The 15217-nt window shown below is 46.2% G+C and overlaps 1 protein-coding gene across 1 annotated transcript in view; it reads left to right on the top strand.

Annotated features, from left to right (window-relative positions):
* Positions 1-15217, top strand: part of ZBTB20 (zinc finger and BTB domain containing 20) — a 778251-nt gene that overhangs the window by 323922 nt on the left and 439112 nt on the right. Inside the window, exon 3 of the mRNA XM_063442031.1 lies at positions 12306-12381. The gene's annotated coding sequence lies outside the window, so the exon portion shown is untranslated. The remainder of the gene's footprint in view (positions 1-12305; positions 12382-15217) is intronic.

Here is a 15217-nt window from a genome sequence, read left to right as displayed (position 1 = left end):
GGAGTAACACTCAGGGGCAGTTACAGAGGGAGTAACACTCAGTTACAGTTACAGAGGAAGTAACACTCAGTCACAGAGGGAGTAACACTCAGGGGCAGTTACAGATGGAGTAACACTCAGGGGCAGTTACAGAGGGAGTAACACTCAGGGACAGTTACAGAGGGAGTAACACTCAGTCACAGTTACAGAGGAAGTAACACTCAGTTACAGTTACAGAGGGAGTAACACTCAGGGGCAGTTACATAGGGAGTAACACTCAGGGGCAGTTACAGAGGGAGTATCACTCAGGGACAGTTACAGAGAGAGCATCACTCAGTTACAGAGAGAGTAACACTCAGTTACAGAGGGAGTATCACTCAGGGGCAGTTACAGAGGGAGTAACACTCAGGGGCAGTTACAGAGGGAGTAACACTCAGGGACAGTTACAGAGGGAGTAACGCTCAGTTACAGAGGGAGTAACACTCAGTTACAGAGGGAGTAACACTCAGTTACAGAGGGAGTAACACTCAGTTACAGAGGGAGTAACACTCAGGGACAGAGGGAGTAACACTCAGGGACAGTTACAGAGGGAGTAACGCTCAGTTACAGAGGGAGTAACACTCAGTTACAGTTACAGAGGGAGTAACACTCAGTTACAGTTACAGAGGGAGTAACACTCAGTCACAGTTACAGAGGAAGTAACACTCAGTTACAGTTACAGAGGGAGTAACACTCAGGGGCAGTTACAGAGGGAGTAACACTCAGGGGTAGTTACAGAGGGAGTAACACTCAGTTACAGTTACAGAGGGAGTAACACTCAGGGGCAGTTACAGAGGGAGTAACACTCAGTTACAGAGGGAGTAACGCTCAGGGACAGTTACAGAGGGAGTAACACTCAGTTACAGTTACAGAGGAAGTAACACTCAGTCACAGAGGGAGTAACACTCAGTTACAGAGAGAGTAACACTCAGTTACAGAGGGAGTAACACTCAGGGACAGTTACAGAGGGAGTAACACTCAGGGGCAGTTACAGAGGAAGTAACACTCAGTCACAGAGGGAGTAACACTCAGGGGCAGTTACAGAGGGAGTAACACTCAGGGGCAGTTACAGAGGGAGTAACACTCAGGGACAGCTATAGAGGGAGTAACACTCAGGGACAGTTATAGAGGGAGTAACACTCAGGGACAGTTATAGAGGGAGTAACACTCAGGGGCAGTTACAGAGGGAGTAACACTCAGGGACAGTTACAGAGGGAGTAACACCCAGTTACAGTTACAGAGGGAGTAACACTCAGGGGCAGTTACAGAGGGAGTAACACTCAGGGGCAGTTACAGAGGGAGTAACACTCAGTTACAGAGGGAGTAACGCTCAGGGACAGTTACAGAGGGAGTAACACTCAGTTACAGTTACAGAGGAAGTAACACTCAGTCACAGAGGGAGTAACACTCAGTTACAGAGAGAGTAACACTCAGTTAAAGAGGGAGTAACACTCAGGGACAGTTACAGAGGGAGTAACGCTCAGTCACAGAGGGAGTAACACTCAGTTACAGTTACAGAGGGAGTAACACTCAGGGACAGTTACAGAGAGAGTAACACTCAGTTACAGAGGGAGTAACACTCAGTTACAGTTACAGAGGGAGTAACACTCAGTTACAGTTACAGAGGGAGTAACACTCAGGGGCAGTTACAGAGGGAGTAACACTCAGTTACAGTTACAGAGGAAGTAACACTCAGTCACAGAGGGAGTAACACTCAGGGGCAGTTACAGAGGGAGTAACACTCAGGGGCAGTTACAGAGGGAGTAACACTCAGGGACAGCTATAGAGGGAGTAACACTCAGGGACAGTTATAGAGGGAGTAACACTCAGGGACAGTTATAGAGGGAGTAACACTCAGGGGCAGTTACAGAGGGAGTAACACTCAGTTACAGAGGGAGAAACACTCAGTTACAGAGGGAGTAACACTCAGGGACAGTTACAGAGAGAGTAACACTCAGGTACAGTTACAGAGGGAGTAACACTCAGTTACAGAGGGAGTAACACTCAGGGACAGTTACAGAGGGAGTAACACTCAGGGGCAGTTACAGAGGGAGTAACACTCAGGGACAGTTACAGAGGGAGTAGCACTCAGGTACAGTTACAGAGGGAGTATCACTCAGTTACAGAGGGAGTAACACTCAGGGGCAGTTACAGAGGGAGTAACACTCAGTTACAGTTACAGAGGGAGTAACACTCAGGGGCAGTTACAGAGGGAGTAACACTCAGGGGTAGTTACAGAGGGAGTAACACTCAGTTACAGTTACAGAGGGAGTAACACTCAGGGGCAGTTACAGAGGGAGTAACACTCAGTTACAGAGGGAGTAACGCTCAGGGACAGTTACAGAGGGAGTAACACTCAGTTACAGTTACAGAGGAAGTAACACTCAGTCACAGAGGGAGTAACACTCAGTTACAGAGAGAGTAACACTCAGTTACAGAGGGAGTAACACTCAGGGACAGTTACAGAGGGAGTAACACTCAGTTACAGAGGGAGTAACACTCAGTTACAGTTACAGAGGGAGTAACACTCAGGGACAGTTACAGAGAGAGTAACACTCAGTTACAGAGGGAGTAACACTCAGTTACAGTTACAGAGGAAGTAACACTCAGTTACAGTTACAGAGGGAGTAACACTCAGGGGCAGTTACAGAGGAAGTAACACTCAGTCACAGAGGGAGTAACACTCAGGGGCAGTTACAGAGGGAGTAACACTCAGGGGCAGTTACAGAGGGAGTAACACTCAGGGACAGCTATAGAGGGAGTAACACTCAGGGACAGTTATAGAGGGAGTAACACTCAGGGACAGTTATAGAGGGAGTAACACTCAGGGGCAGTTACAGAGGGAGTAACACTCAGTTACAGAGGGAGAAACACTCAGTTACAGAGGGAGTAACACTCAGGGACAGTTACAGAGAGAGTAACACTCAGGTACAGTTACAGAGGGAGTAACACTCAGTTACAGAGGGAGTAACACTCAGGGACAGTTACAGAGGGAGTAACACTCAGGGGCAGTTACAGAGGGAGTAACACTCAGGGACAGTTACAGAGGGAGTAGCACTCAGGTACAGTTACAGAGGGAGTATCACTCAGTTACAGAGGGAGTAACACTCAGGGGCAGTTACAGAGGGAGTAACACTCAGTTACAGTTACAGAGGGAGTAACACTCAGGGGCAGTTACAGAGGGAGTAACACTCAGGGGTAGTTACAGAGGGAGTAACACTCAGTTACAGTTACAGAGGGAGTAACACTCAGGGGCAGTTACAGAGGGAGTAACACTCAGTTACAGAGGGAGTAACGCTCAGGGACAGTTACAGAGGGAGTAACACTCAGTTACAGTTACAGAGGAAGTAACACTCAGTCACAGAGGGAGTAACACTCAGTTACAGAGAGAGTAACACTCAGTTACAGAGGGAGTAACACTCAGGGACAGTTACAGAGGGAGTAACACTCAGTCACAGAGGGAGTAACACTCAGTTACAGTTACAGAGGAAGTAACACTCAGTTACAGTTACAGAGGGAGTAACACTCAGGGGCAGTTACAGAGGGAGTAACACTCAGTTACAGTTACAGAGGAAGTAACACTCAGTCACAGAGGGAGTAACACTCAGGGGCAGTTACAGAGGGAGTAACACTCAGGGGCAGTTACAGAGGGAGTAACACTCAGGGACAGCTATAGAGGGAGTAACACTCAGGGACAGCTATAGAGGGAGTAACACTCAGGGACAGTTATAGAGGGAGTAACACTCAGGGACAGTTACAGAGGGAGTATCACTCAGTTACAGTTACAGAGAGAGTAACACTCAGTCACAGTTACAGAGGAAGTAACACTCAGTTACAGTTACAGAGGGAGTAACACTCAGGGGCAGTTACAGAGGGAGTAACACTCAGTCACAGTTACAGAGGAAGTAACACTCAGTTACAGTTACAGAGGGAGTAACACTCAGGGGCAGTTACATAGGGAGTAACACTCAGGGGCAGTTACAGAGGGAGTATCACTCAGGGACAGTTACAGAGAGAGCATCACTCAGTTACAGAGAGAGTAACACTCAGTTACAGAGGGAGTATCACTCAGGGGCAGTTACAGAGGGAGTAACACTCAGGGGCAGTTACAGAGGGAGTAACACTCAGGGGCAGTTACAGAGGGAGTAACACTCAGGGACAGTTACAGAGGGAGTAACGCTCAGTTACAGAGGGAGTAACACTCAGTTACAGAGGGAGTAACACTCAGTTACAGAGGGAGTAACACTCAGTTACAGAGGGAGTAACACTCAGTTACAGAGGGAGTAACACTCAGGGACAGAGGGAGTAACACTCAGGGACAGTTACAGAGGGAGTAACGCTCAGTCACAGAGGGAGTAACACTCAGTTACAGTTACAGAGGGAGTAACACTCAGTCACAGTTACAGAGGAAGTAACACTCAGTTACAGTTACAGAGGGAGTAACACTCAGGGGCAGTTACAGAGGGAGTAACACTCAGTTACAGTTACAGAGGAAGTAACACTCAGTCACAGAGGGAGTAACACTCAGGGGCAGTTACAGATGGAGTAACACTCAGGGGCAGTTACAGAGGGAGTAACACTCAGGGACAGCTATAGAGGGAGTAACACTCAGGGACAGTTACAGAGGGAGTAACACTCAGTCACAGTTACAGAGGAAGTAACACTCAGTTACAGTTACAGAGGGAGTAACACTCAGGGGCAGTTACATAGGGAGTAACACTCAGGGGCAGTTACAGAGGGAGTATCACTCAGGGACAGTTACAGAGAGAGCATCACTCAGTTACAGAGAGAGTAACACTCAGTTACAGAGGGAGTATCACTCAGGGGCAGTTACAGAGGGAGTAACACTCAGGGGCAGTTACAGAGGGAGTAACACTCAGGGACAGTTACAGAGGGAGTAACGCTCAGTTACAGAGGGAGTAACACTCAGTTACAGAGGGAGTAACACTCAGTTACAGAGGGAGTAACACTCAGTTACAGAGGGAGTAACACTCAGGGACAGAGGGAGTAACACTCAGGGACAGTTACAGAGGGAGTAACGCTCAGTTACAGAGGGAGTAACACTCAGTTACAGTTACAGAGGGAGTAACACTCAGTTACAGTTACAGAGGGAGTAACACTCAGTCACAGTTACAGAGGAAGTAACACTCAGTTACAGTTACAGAGGGAGTAACACTCAGGGGCAGTTACAGAGGGAGTAACACTCAGGGGTAGTTACAGAGGGAGTAACACTCAGTTACAGTTACAGAGGGAGTAACACTCAGGGGCAGTTACAGAGGGAGTAACACTCAGTTACAGTTACAGAGGGAGTAACACTCAGTTACAGTTACAGAGGAAGTAACACTCAGTCACAGAGGGAGTAACACTCAGTTACAGAGAGAGTAACACTCAGTTACAGAGGGAGTAACACTCAGGGACAGTTACAGAGGGAGTAACACTCAGTCACAGAGGGAGTAACACTCAGTTACAGTTACAGAGGGAGTAACACTCAGGGACAGTTACAGAGAGAGTAACACTCAGTTACAGAGGGAGTAACACTCAGTTACAGTTACAGAGGAAGTAACACTCAGTTACAGTTACAGAGGGAGTAACACTCAGGGGCAGTTACAGAGGAAGTAACACTCAGTCACAGAGGGAGTAACACTCAGGGGCAGTTACAGAGGGAGTAACACTCAGGGGCAGTTACAGAGGGAGTAACACTCAGGGACAGCTATAGAGGGAGTAACACTCAGGGACAGTTATAGAGGGAGTAACACTCAGGGACAGTTATAGAGGGAGTAACACTCAGGGACAGTTATAGAGGGAGTAACACTCAGGGGCAGTTACAGAGGGAGTAACACTCAGGGACAGTTACAGAGGGAGTAACACCCAGTTACAGTTACAGAGGGAGTAACACCCAGTTACAGTTACAGAGGGAGTAACACTCAGGGGCAGTTACAGAGGGAGTAACACTCAGGGGCAGTTACAGAGGGAGTAACACTCAGTTACAGAGGGAGTAACGCTCAGGGACAGTTACAGAGGGAGTAACACTCAGTTACAGTTACAGAGGAAGTAACACTCAGTCACAGAGGGAGTAACACTCAGTTACAGAGAGAGTAACACTCAGTTACAGAGGGAGTAACACTCAGGGACAGTTACAGAGGGAGTAACGCTCAGTCACAGAGGGAGTAACACTCAGTTACAGTTACAGAGGGAGTAACACTCAGGGACAGTTACAGAGAGAGTAACACTCAGTTACAGAGGGAGTAACACTCAGTTACAGAGGGAGTAACACTCAGGGGCAGTTACAGAGGGAGTAACACTCAGTTACAGTTACAGAGGAAGTAACACTCAGTCACAGAGGGAGTAACACTCAGGGGCAGTTACAGAGGGAGTAACACTCAGGGGCAGTTACAGAGGGAGTAACACTCAGGGACAGCTATAGAGGGAGTAACACTCAGGGACAGTTATAGAGGGAGTAACACTCAGGGACAGTTATAGAGGGAGTAACACTCAGGGGCAGTTACAGAGGGAGTAACACTCAGTTACAGAGGGAGAAACACTCAGTTACAGAGGGAGTAACACTCAGGGACAGTTACAGAGAGAGTAACACTCAGGTACAGTTACAGAGGGAGTAACACTCAGTTACAGAGGGAGTAACACTCAGGGACAGTTACAGAGGGAGTAACACTCAGGGGCAGTTACAGAGGGAGTAACACTCAGGGACAGTTACAGAGGGAGTAGCACTCAGGTACAGTTACAGAGGGAGTATCACTCAGTTACAGAGGGAGTAACACTCAGGGGCAGTTACAGAGGGAGTAACACTCAGTTACAGTTACAGAGGGAGTAACACTCAGGGGCAGTTACAGAGGGAGTAACACTCAGGGGTAGTTACAGAGGGAGTAACACTCAGTTACAGTTACAGAGGGAGTAACACTCAGGGGCAGTTACAGAGGGAGTAACACTCAGTTACAGAGGGAGTAACGCTCAGGGACAGTTACAGAGGGAGTAACACTCAGTTACAGTTACAGAGGAAGTAACACTCAGTCACAGAGGGAGTAACACTCAGTTACAGAGAGAGTAACACTCAGTTACAGAGGGAGTAACACTCAGGGACAGTTACAGAGGGAGTAACACTCAGTTACAGAGGGAGTAACACTCAGTTACAGTTACAGAGGGAGTAACACTCAGGGACAGTTACAGAGAGAGTAACACTCAGTTACAGAGGGAGTAACACTCAGTTACAGTTACAGAGGAAGTAACACTCAGTTACAGTTACAGAGGGAGTAACACTCAGGGGCAGTTACAGAGGAAGTAACACTCAGTCACAGAGGGAGTAACACTCAGGGGCAGTTACAGAGGGAGTAACACTCAGGGGCAGTTACAGAGGGAGTAACACTCAGGGACAGCTATAGAGGGAGTAACACTCAGGGACAGTTATAGAGGGAGTAACACTCAGGGACAGTTATAGAGGGAGTAACACTCAGGGGCAGTTACAGAGGGAGTAACACTCAGTTACAGAGGGAGAAACACTCAGTTACAGAGGGAGTAACACTCAGGGACAGTTACAGAGAGAGTAACACTCAGGTACAGTTACAGAGGGAGTAACACTCAGTTACAGAGGGAGTAACACTCAGGGACAGTTACAGAGGGAGTAACACTCAGGGGCAGTTACAGAGGGAGTAACACTCAGGGACAGTTACAGAGGGAGTAGCACTCAGGTACAGTTACAGAGGGAGTATCACTCAGTTACAGAGGGAGTAACACTCAGGGGCAGTTACAGAGGGAGTAACACTCAGTTACAGTTACAGAGGGAGTAACACTCAGGGGCAGTTACAGAGGGAGTAACACTCAGGGGTAGTTACAGAGGGAGTAACACTCAGTTACAGTTACAGAGGGAGTAACACTCAGGGGCAGTTACAGAGGGAGTAACACTCAGTTACAGAGGGAGTAACGCTCAGGGACAGTTACAGAGGGAGTAACACTCAGTTACAGTTACAGAGGAAGTAACACTCAGTCACAGAGGGAGTAACACTCAGTTACAGAGAGAGTAACACTCAGTTACAGAGGGAGTAACACTCAGGGACAGTTACAGAGGGAGTAACACTCAGTCACAGAGGGAGTAACACTCAGTTACAGTTACAGAGGAAGTAACACTCAGTTACAGTTACAGAGGGAGTAACACTCAGGGGCAGTTACAGAGGGAGTAACACTCAGTTACAGAGGGAGAAACACTCAGTTACAGAGGGAGTAACACTCAGGGACAGTTACAGAGAGAGTAACACTCAGGTACAGTTACAGAGGGAGTAACACTCAGTTACAGAGGGAGTAACACTCAGGGACAGTTACAGAGGGAGTAACACTCAGGGGCAGTTACAGAGGGAGTAACACTCAGGGACAGTTACAGAGGGAGTAGCACTCAGGTACAGTTACAGAGGGAGTATCACTCAGTTACAGAGGGAGTAACACTCAGGGGCAGTTACAGAGGGAGTAACACTCAGTTACAGTTACAGAGGGAGTAACACTCAGGGGCAGTTACAGAGGGAGTAACACTCAGGGGTAGTTACAGAGGGAGTAACACTCAGTTACAGTTACAGAGGGAGTAACACTCAGGGGCAGTTACAGAGGGAGTAACACTCAGTTACAGAGGGAGTAACGCTCAGGGACAGTTACAGAGGGAGTAACACTCAGTTACAGTTACAGAGGAAGTAACACTCAGTCACAGAGGGAGTAACACTCAGTTACAGAGAGAGTAACACTCAGTTACAGAGGGAGTAACACTCAGGGACAGTTACAGAGGGAGTAACACTCAGTCACAGAGGGAGTAACACTCAGTTACAGTTACAGAGGAAGTAACACTCAGTTACAGTTACAGAGGGAGTAACACTCAGGGGCAGTTACAGAGGGAGTAACACTCAGTTACAGTTACAGAGGAAGTAACACTCAGTCACAGAGGGAGTAACACTCAGGGGCAGTTACAGAGGGAGTAACACTCAGGGGCAGTTACAGAGGGAGTAACACTCAGGGACAGCTATAGAGGGAGTAACACTCAGGGACAGCTATAGAGGGAGTAACACTCAGGGACAGTTATAGAGGGAGTAACACTCAGGGACAGTTACAGAGGGAGTATCACTCAGTTACAGTTACAGAGAGAGTAACACTCAGTCACAGTTACAGAGGAAGTAACACTCAGTTACAGTTACAGAGGGAGTAACACTCAGGGGCAGTTACAGAGGGAGTAACACTCAGTCACAGTTACAGAGGAAGTAACACTCAGTTACAGTTACAGAGGGAGTAACACTCAGGGGCAGTTACATAGGGAGTAACACTCAGGGGCAGTTACAGAGGGAGTATCACTCAGGGACAGTTACAGAGAGAGCATCACTCAGTTACAGAGAGAGTAACACTCAGTTACAGAGGGAGTATCACTCAGGGGCAGTTACAGAGGGAGTAACACTCAGGGGCAGTTACAGAGGGAGTAACACTCAGGGGCAGTTACAGAGGGAGTAACACTCAGGGACAGTTACAGAGGGAGTAACGCTCAGTTACAGAGGGAGTAACACTCAGTTACAGAGGGAGTAACACTCAGTTACAGAGGGAGTAACACTCAGTTACAGAGGGAGTAACACTCAGTTACAGAGGGAGTAACACTCAGGGACAGAGGGAGTAACACTCAGGGACAGTTACAGAGGGAGTAACGCTCAGTCACAGAGGGAGTAACACTCAGTTACAGTTACAGAGGGAGTAACACTCAGTCACAGTTACAGAGGAAGTAACACTCAGTTACAGTTACAGAGGGAGTAACACTCAGGGGCAGTTACAGAGGGAGTAACACTCAGTTACAGTTACAGAGGAAGTAACACTCAGTCACAGAGGGAGTAACACTCAGGGGCAGTTACAGATGGAGTAACACTCAGGGGCAGTTACAGAGGGAGTAACACTCAGGGACAGCTATAGAGGGAGTAACACTCAGGGACAGTTACAGAGGGAGTAACACTCAGTCACAGTTACAGAGGAAGTAACACTCAGTTACAGTTACAGAGGGAGTAACACTCAGGGGCAGTTACATAGGGAGTAACACTCAGGGGCAGTTACAGAGGGAGTATCACTCAGGGACAGTTACAGAGAGAGCATCACTCAGTTACAGAGAGAGTAACACTCAGTTACAGAGGGAGTATCACTCAGGGGCAGTTACAGAGGGAGTAACACTCAGGGGCAGTTACAGAGGGAGTAACACTCAGGGACAGTTACAGAGGGAGTAACGCTCAGTTACAGAGGGAGTAACACTCAGTTACAGAGGGAGTAACACTCAGTTACAGAGGGAGTAACACTCAGTTACAGAGGGAGTAACACTCAGTTACAGAGGGAGTAACACTCAGTTACAGAGGGAGTAACACTCAGGGACAGAGGGAGTAACACTCAGGGACAGTTACAGAGGGAGTAACGCTCAGTTACAGAGGGAGTAACACTCAGTTACAGTTACAGAGGGAGTAACACTCAGTTACAGTTACAGAGGGAGTAACACTCAGTCACAGTTACAGAGGAAGTAACACTCAGTTACAGTTACAGAGGGAGTAACACTCAGGGGCAGTTACAGAGGGAGTAACACTCAGTTACAGAGGGAGTAACACTCAGGGACAGAGGGAGTGACACTCAGTCACAGAGGGAGTAACACTCAGGGACAGAGGGAGTAACACTCAAGGACAGAGGAAGTGACACTCAGGGACAGAGGAAGTGACACTCAGTTACAGAGGGAGTAACACTCAGTTACAGAGGGAGTAACACTCAGGGACAGAGGGAGTAACACTCAGGGACAGAGGAAGTGACACTCAGGGACAGAGGAAGTGACACTCAGTGCTGTCCCAGAGCCTCCACTGTCTGTGTGTGAGGCTGAACAGGATGTGGAAGGGATCACTTCCCACTCAGGACATGCCTTGCAGGAGGAGCAGGGGAAGCTCTCAGTGATATAACAGCTCTAATATCAATCATAGCAGGGTGAGTGCTTTGCTAATAACCCTTCAAACTCCACATGCCAGGACCCTGACCATCTCTTTACTGTAACTGTAATCCTTCCTAAACCCACTCACACTGTTTTCTTAGTCCCACATGTAAGCATTCAAAACCTGAACAAAACCATTTAACTTAATCCTAGGTCTAACTCATCTTACCAATAAATCACCCCACGTACCCCAATACTAAATGTGACCCCATTCTTACACCAGCTACCCCATAACTATACCCCCTCTCAAGCTTTTAATCCGTTAACACTGTAATCCTGTAATATAACTGATATTAACCCCTGTATTATATATAATGTGCCCCTCTTTACCATAACCACTTCTAACATTGTATCCCTGTATGTGTTTATACAGCTGCATACACTCACTATACTCACAGCTTCAAACACAATAAACGACAAGCTGTAAATATGCACAAACATACATTTGCTGTATACATATGCAGTTGTCAGATATGAATAAATGAATGTGTTTTAGATATTTTTTTATGCCTGCAATGTCCTGTTAATAAATTCACTAAACTTACTTTATCTGCCCTTTTTTGGGGGGTGTGGGGGGGAACATCTTAAATATGTAAATCCGTTCCCTGAATGTGGAACGATTGAAATGATCCATGCATTAGTACTCTGGTGGTACTGTACTGTTAGCAAAGCACATATAAAGTAATGTACTATTCTACATTAAATGCAATGTTTCCCTTTACAATAACGATGGATAACCTTAGCACCTCAGATATTTGTGAGCTATATTTTGTATGAAGTCCTTGTCTGACTGATAATCACAAGTATATCGTGCCAAGATTAGCTGTCATTGCTTTGCCCCCCCCCCCCAAGTCACTTTATTATAAATACACAATACATATAAGTGTATACATTATGTTATTCCATTGCATTAGGTATACATTCCTTTGTCTTTTAATTCATTTCTCTCAGAACCCCACTTGCCATTGTCACTTAAATAAATATCTTGATTATTGTTCTGAAATTGTAAAAGAAAAAAAAAAAAAAACCCTGATCTACATTTTTCTTTTGTTTCAAAATTTCTTAACAGTCTACATTTTGCATTTTGTCCTTTTGTAACATCTCCGCCGCCTCCCACCTCTTTCATAATAAAATATATTCTACAAAGAGCGCTTTTTTGTTTTTTTTTGTCACCAAAAAAAAAAAAAAAAAGTCACGCTTGACTGATAGAGCATTGCTTTGGATGGTGAAACATTATGAAAGTTTAATTTTTAATTAAATCTGAAATACCAATTATAACGGAGAGATATTTTAACCTGTTTCCTTTCAGAGTGCCCGGAGATACGTTCGGATGCTGAAATCACTTCACCTTAACAAAACAGACAGATAAGCAGCTCGACAGCATGGTAAGTGCCCGAGACCTTACCTCTGTTCATCGCATCATTGTTAGTAGTGTGCGTGGAACAAAGAATTTAGTAATTGGACGTAGGTGAGGAAAGATTGTGCTTGTTTTGTTACATGAGAAAATAGAGATTCCTGAGAATTTTTCTTTTGTTTGACTTAACTTAAGTAGAATGTCCGCTCTCTTTTTTCTTTTCTTAGTGTTTTTTTCCAGCATTCATTATTTGCTTTTTACACGGAATATATTGCTATACATTGTTCTATACAAGTGTGTGCATTACTGGTGACATCGAGACCTTAAATTCCATTCACTTTATTGCTTGCATTTCAGTTCCCATAGTGCATTGCAGCAGCAGTGCAGGGTTGACCGAAAAAAAACAGATCTAAAGACTGCTGGTTTGCTGGTACCGGCTGCGTTAAACCGTTATATCAGTGACATATCTCTCACTTTGGCTGGTACCGGCTGCGTTGAACCGTTATATCAGTGACATATCTCTTACTTTAGCTGGTACCGGTTGCGTTAAACCGTTATATCAGTGACATATCTCTCACTTTGGCTGGTACCGGCTGCATTAAACCGTTATATCAGTGACATATCTCTCACTTTGGCTGGTACCGGCTGCGTTGAACCGTTATATCAGTGACATATCTCTCACTTTGGCTGGTACTGGCTGCGTTGAACCGTTATATCAGTGACATATCTCTCACTTTGGCTGGTACCGGCTGCGTAAACCGTTATATCAGTGACATATCTCTCACTTTGGCTGGTACCGGCTGCGTTGAACCGTTATATCAGTGACATATCTCTCACTTTGGCTGGTACCGGCTGCGTAAACCGTTATATCAGTGACATATCTCTCACTTTGGCTGGTGCCGGCTGCGTTGAACCGTTATATCAGTGACATATCTCTCACTTTGGCTGGTACCGGCTGCATTAAACCGTTATATCAGTGACATATCTCTCACTTTGGCTGGTACCGGCTGCATTAAACCGTTATATCAGTGACATATCTCTCACTTTGGCTGGTACCGGCTGCGTTGAACCGTTATATCAGTGACATATCTCTCACTTTGGCTGGTACCGGCTGCATTAAACCGTTATATCAGTGACATATCTCTCACTTTAGCCAGTACCGGCTGCGGTAAAACGTTATATCCGTGGCATGTCTGGACACGGTGACAGTAGCGAGACCTATGATTCAGTACTGTGTACATTACCCAGTCAGGCCTATCCTCCATCTTACTACAGCAGTGGACAAAAGACCGTACAGTACCTAGGACTACAACTTCCATAAGGATTGAAGCACTGTAAGATTTGTAGTTTTAAATAACAAAGGTTGCTACCCAACCTTAATCCACAAAGTCTGGGTAGATTGCCCTGCAGGCAACAGTTATGATTTTTGCACGCAATGTATAGCCTTCTAACAATAACTCAAGCCGTGTAACGAGATGTTTCCAGAGCTCCTACCTAAAACGTCCGCTGATACCCTGTTTACAAGACTCAGGGGCCGGTCATAGAATAAATACCTACAGACAGACTCAGGGGCCCGTCATAGAATAAATACCTATAGACAGACTGAGGGGGTCGGTCATAGAATAAATACCTATAGACAGACTCAGGGGCTGGTCATAGAATAAATACCTACAGACAGACTCAGGGGCCCGTCATAGAATAAATACCTATAGACAGACTGAGGGGGCCGTTCATAGAATAAATACCTATAGACAGACTGAGGGGGCCGGTCATAGAATAAATACCTATAGACAGACTGAGGGGGCCGGTCATAGATTAAATACCTATAGACAGACTGAGGGGATGATCATAGATTAAATACCTATAGACAGACTGAGGGGCCGTTCATAGAATAAATACCTACAGACAGACTCAGGGGCCCGTCATAGATTAAATACCTATAGACAGACTGAGGGGGCCGGTCATAGAATAAATACCTATAGACAGACTGAGGGGGCCGGTCATAGAATAAATACCTACAGACAGACTGAGGGGGCCGGTCATAGAATAAATACCTACAGACAGACTCAGGGGCCCGTCATAGATTAAATACCTATAGACAGACTGAGGGGGCCGGTCATAGAATAAATACCTATAGACAGACTGAGGGGGCCGGTCATAGAATAAATACCTATAGACAGACTGAGGGGGCCGGTCATAGAATAAATACCTACAGACAGACTGAGGGGGCCGGTCATAGAATAAATACCTACAGACAGACTCAGGGGCCCGTCATAGAATAAATACCTATAGACAGACTCAGGGGCTGGTCATAGAATAAATACCTACAGACAGACTCAGGGGCCCGTCATAGATTAAATACCTATAGACAGACTGAGGGGGCCGGTCATAGAATAAATACCTATAGACAGACTGAGGGGGCCGGTCATAGATTAAATACCTATAGACAGACTGAGGGGCCGGTCATAGATTAAATACCTATAGACAGACTGAGGGGATGATCATAGATTAAATACCTATAGACAGACTCGGGGGCCGGTCATAGATTAAATACCTATAGACAGACTGAGGGGGCCGGTCATAGATTAAATACCTATAGACAGACTTAGGGGGCCGGTCATAGAATAAATACCTATAGACAGACTGAGGGGATGATCATAGATTAAATACCTATAGACAGACTCGGGGGCCGGTCATAGATTAAATACCTATAGACAGACTGAGGGGGACGGTCATAGATTAAATACCTATAGACAGACTGAGGGGGCCGGTCATAGATTAAATACCTATAGACAGACTGAGGGGGCCGGTCATAGATTAAATACCTATAGACAGACCCGGGGGCCGGTCATAGATTAAATACCTAT

This window comes from Pelobates fuscus, chromosome 1 (genome assembly GCF_036172605.1).
Source record: "Pelobates fuscus isolate aPelFus1 chromosome 1, aPelFus1.pri, whole genome shotgun sequence".
NCBI classification, from domain to species: Eukaryota; Metazoa; Chordata; class Amphibia; order Anura; family Pelobatidae; genus Pelobates; species Pelobates fuscus.
Note: the sequence above shows the minus strand (reverse complement) of the source record. Positions and strands in the feature narration are given on the sequence as shown.